Genomic DNA, 5,409 nt, shown 5'->3' on the forward strand with positions numbered 1-5,409 from the left:
ACTAATGATCCCATTTCATTAATGACATATTTCTATTGGCCAATTAATATTTAATTAAATTAATTAATTTTTTCCTCTAAAAACCCAACCTACCACAACTAAATAACCCGCCCCAATTTCTTTAACAAAACAGAAAACCTCATTCATCGATTATAACAAAACAGAAAACTCTCCTCGTCTCGTTTCTCCATCGACTCTTCTTTCTTAAAAATATCAGTATCTTCTTCTATTTACAACCTGCCTGTTCTAAATCCTTAGAACATAATACAATTCTCATATACTTATGGGAGATGGAGAAGTTGAAAAAGACATTCACCTCCTGCTTCTTTAACCATTTTTATTTCGAAGCTAAACTCAGTTTCCGAGATTCAATTACATAGAACCAAATTGTAAATGGACACTCGAGATTCAGTTACGGAGATCTAAAGAAAAGAAAATAGAACGTTGATTTACATAAGTGCACTCTCATAGAACTTCAATTTTAACCAATTCTTCCCTTATAAGGAGACAGTTAAATCTTTTTCAACTTCGAAAAATTCACTAGGTAAAACATGTAAAAGGTACAAGTGCCGATGTGATACATTATCCTAAAAGGAGCTGAAATAATTGAATTATCGCGCTAAATATCTTTTAGGGAGTTCAGAAGCAACAGAAAACAATAAATACAAATATAGAAAAAGTAGTTTACACTACCAACTCAAATTCAGCTTCAGCATAAGTGTATCAGTACAACAATACATCAGTAATATATATCGCCCACAGCTAACACTCAGTTCATCTTGATAAGGTTTATGCATCCAGTCATGTCTGCAATATCAGCTATGTAAGTCATCAAGCACATCGAAACTAAATGGTTAAAAACACAATTGAGACTCACCTAGGTGAACGAGATCGGGAAGTGAAACGAGAAAGAGAGCATGAACTAGATTAAGAACGCGAAGGTGAATGCGAGTGAGAGCGAGTGCATGACTGTGAGTGATATCTTGAACGTCAACGATATCTGCAAGAACTTCTTTCTTTACTGCGACTCCGGCTATGTCGATGGCTTCACCCATTTAAAAATAATTAAGTCACTAGCAGTGAGATGATAATTTGCAGAAAAATATGATGAGAAAGTCGATCAAATTTTTGTTTTAAAAGATATCTAACAGAAGATGTCCCGAGAAAGAAAAAGATTAATACATTACAGAATGGTTTGTGAGGAAACACAAGATGACCTCTTCCCTAATAGCGGCAAGCTGACATCGAACCATCAGAATTTTCTTCTAAAGATGTTTTCTTTTAGTTGGCAAGGTTCGGAGTTTCTTCTCTGCTAAAATTGAGGAATAAGAGACTAGGAAATATCCTCCAGGTGTTCATATGGCCACTTTGACCTGCATTCCCCCTAGAATGCAAGTAGAAGCAATAATGTTCTCTCTCAGTTCCTTGACACTTCCTCAATCCCACTTCACATAACATTAAGTAATTAGGGAAGAAATATTTTTTCCTCGACTAGAAGGGAATCTCAACTGAAACGCCTAACTACACAGGAAAAAATATTACTGTCTTTGTCTAGTTCTGATGTCAATGTCTAGTTCTGATAACCATTACTTGTTCTGTCGCTTGAATGCCAACTTCAAAAATATCTGTATTAATGTAGCATTCCCGTTGTTCAGAGGGCAAGTGTTGATAATGTACTATTTTCATCGTAACAATAACAACAACATATTCAGTGTAATCCCACAAAATGATAGATCATATCATACGGAAGGAAAGCAAAAAATCGATTTCAAAAATTAGTTCAATACATGAACTCCTGGGTAAATGCTAGTCAAATGTATACAATAATGGCATCCATCCTTAAAACCAAAGGAATGTTCATTATTTTCGTCAAGAGGCCAGACAGGTATATACACATTAATTATGAGTATTAGTTGTATATATCCTATTACCTGCATATGATATTCTATTCACACGCACGCAACCTAGATATAAAAGTTTATGGCTATTCTAACGCCTCGACATGCATCCATGTTTGCTACCGTAGCCTACTCCAACTAATATAGATGTGTAGAAAGCTTATGTCCAAATAAAAAAAGGATACTAGTAAACTAGTGCCACAAACTCGATTGGCTGAAAGTAATTGACAACAAGAAGTACCATCTCACTCAGCCAATACTTAGTTTAGGTAAACATAGAATATCTTATGTCAAGACTCGAGACATCTTTATCACATATGTCAAAGGATATACAAGTTCTTATGATCTGAATCTAAATTATTATTTTATATGGATATATGAAACAACAGATGTTCATGCCGCACAAAGTTGATTTTGTATTAAATTTTCTTTTGAGATGAAAAAAAAAAAAATCATAGCAACACAAATTTCCATTCAGTCAGTCGTTCAAAGTACGCCTAAATTACACTTAATTTAGCTTTGAAAAAATCTGTTACTCCAAGTATGTTACTCCAACAGTATGCTTTTGATTGAGAAGATGATGAAGTGGAGAAAGGAGATGAGCAGATTATGATGGATGAATGAATTTTTCTGTTTTGTTAAAGGAATTGGAGTGGGTTATTAGTTGGGGCGGGTTATTTTGTTGGATTTTTACGGGATAAAATTAATTAATTTAATTAAATATTAATTGGTCAATAGAAATGTGTCACGTCATTAATGAAGTGGGTCATTAATCAACTGTTTAATGAAAAGATAAAATAGGCATAATAGGTTGACAGAAAGGGTATTTCAGGCTCAATAGATAGATATGACACTTTTTTAAGTGTCTTTTTAAAATTCTTCTTCAATTTATGTTTAGTTTAATCATATGATATTCGAAACATACTAAAAAAAATTAATTTAAATTTGCTTGGTACTACTGGAATTCACTAAAAAAATATAAATATTCCTTCTAAAATATCTTGTATTTTTGGAATTCAAATCTAAAACGTATCTAATTACTCATTAAAGAGTAGCTAGATTTCTAACATTTAGCTCCAATATAATTAATTACCAAGTAAAGACTACAAGATAAAACAAACATCGAGTTGTGGCCTTCGAAAAGACTTGATGCCCTTTGCATCATCCTTGTTAAGTTGGAACACATCGCTTTCTCACCAGCTAGTCAGTTTTTGTCTCCTAGTAAACATAATGGAGTATATAAAGTAGGCGTTCAGACATGCTATATGAAATTTGTAATTTGAAATTATGAGATAAAATTAATATTTGGATATGAGATTTTATTTTATAATTTTATATTATAATATATAATTTTAAAATCTTTCAAAAGGTGTTATTGAAAATTTTTTTAATATAAAAATTGACTAATAGATTTATATTTTGTAAAAAAAAAAATCCATCATATATTATTACTTTTATCAATTTTTAAATTATTTATATCTCATATAACCATTATTCTCATTAATATAGTTTTTTTTTTTTTTGTATTTAAAATTACAAACTTCATAGCTTTATACAAAGCTATCTCATTTCCATCACATATTCAATTTTACTTAATTTTTAAGCTAAAGTATGATCAACAGATGTTGTATTTTTTAGAAAAAAAATATTTTTATAATAATATATTATACATTTGTTATGAACTTTTACTTATTTGATAAGATTGTATGAAGAATTAAGGTAATTTTGATAGTTTTCAAAGCTTATAAAGTTTTTATATTTATAAGGAAAAACATATAACTTAAGAATTTCAAATTGCATGTTCAAACAAAACTTCAATTTTATCTTATATAATTTCATATGATGATTTTGTTTCACATCACCAATTAACAAGATAGAAAGACACTTAAAATAACAATAATATTATAAGTGGTGTCACTTCCTCTTTTAACAAAGTCTACCCAAAAATGTGTGAATTTGAGTTTTTGTGGTTCAATATAATTCAATTTTTATTAACAAGGAAACAACAGATCAACTATTTTAAGTTATGGTTTTTATACACTTAAATAAATCAAACCAAACGTGTACGACTTTATATATTATATTTTTTAAAAAAAAGAAAAAACTGTTTTATGTATTTATTCTTCGTTTGTGTGTTTGGAGGTTTAATTTTTGAGCTTGGAGACATTGAATGACAAGATCTACTTAAAATTGTTCATAGTATAATCCCTCCAATGAATACAAGAACATTTAAAATAGTACTTCCTCCACCTCAAATTATTTGTCTCAAATTGAGATGATATATTGATTAATAAAAATAATGAATAACATGATTAGTTTACCATAGTACCCCTATTAAATAATGTTTATATTTTAATTTAAAGAAAAATAATTAATGCAAAGGGTAAAATATGAAAAAAAAAATTTATCTCTTCTTGATTAATGAAAAAAGATAAGTAAAATGAGTAATCAAATTAAAAAATTTCGGACGAATAATTTGGGACGAAGGAAATAGCAATAAGCGCAGAATATGCATAAATACTATTTTCATGCATAATCATCATTTCAATTATGACTATGTCTGTAGCAATTAAGTTCCTCGTATTTACTGTTTGATGGCATGACATAAAATATTACTGGAGTTAAGGAGTACGTGTGAATTGTAAAATGGAAGGAATTTTAAACTTTAGTTCGATTTAGTTAAGAATTTTTACCCTCATTGATTGTAGAAGACTAGTGTGTTGAAATTAGAATCATTTCTTTTAGCCAAATAAAAAGTTGAGAAGAAAGTCTCTCTTTGCGTCGTTGTTGTTTCTAGCTCTGCTTTTGATAAATGATTAATTGATTTTTTTTTTTGACAAAATATATTTTTTTATTTTTGTTAATTAATTTTCTTTTTCCTTATATTAATTTATTGATTCGTGTGAAATTATATATATTCAAAATTCGAGAAATAATTTTCCAATAAAATTTCAGTAAGGTCCTGTTCCTTCTGAACAAAAACTTCCTTCCCAACATAATGGCGAAGTCAAAAATTTCGTGAAAGATGTTCAAAATTTAATATATATGTATAAAATATAATTTCGTGAAAGGTGTTCAAAAATTTAATATATATGTATAAAATATAAATTTTGACAGGTAGACATTCATATAACTTTGTATTAGTATAATTTTTGGATCAAGGAGGTTCGACTTTTCACCCTTCGTTGCATGTGACTACGCCGTTGTCCCTACGGATCAAATTTTGGCTATAAATATATAGTAATCCGCCTTTAGTTTCTGGATCAAAATTCTCATACTCCTGTATATTTCTTACAAACAAATACTCTTTGTGTGATTTGTTACTGACTTTCAGGGGCGGATCTATGTAGAAGGTATGGGGTGGCACGGCACCCGCACTTTTTGGATGAAACTTTGTATATTTATGTGTATATGTATCAGTTAATGTATAAACATTATGCTTGACACCCACAATATTAAAGGGACTAGTGGCGTAAGTGGTCGAAATTGTTTGATTTAACTCCAACAACGC

At 29.7% G+C, this 5,409-nt stretch overlaps 1 long non-coding RNA gene across 1 annotated transcript; it reads right to left on the reverse strand.

Moving 5' to 3' along the window:
• Positions 1 to 264: 264 nt before the first annotated feature.
• LOC107861011 lies at positions 265 to 2,380 on the reverse strand. Its single transcript, XR_001671701.2, has 3 exons — positions 1,183 to 2,380; positions 878 to 1,045; positions 265 to 807 (listed from the first exon to the last, which is right to left on the reverse strand). It is a non-coding gene; the product is annotated as an uncharacterized LOC107861011 (long non-coding RNA).
• Between the last annotated feature and the right edge of the window lie 3,029 nt (positions 2,381 to 5,409).

The sequence above is a fragment of the Capsicum annuum genome, chromosome 2 (genome assembly GCF_002878395.1).
Source record: "Capsicum annuum cultivar UCD-10X-F1 chromosome 2, UCD10Xv1.1, whole genome shotgun sequence".
Classification (NCBI taxonomy): Eukaryota; Viridiplantae; Streptophyta; class Magnoliopsida; order Solanales; family Solanaceae; genus Capsicum; species Capsicum annuum.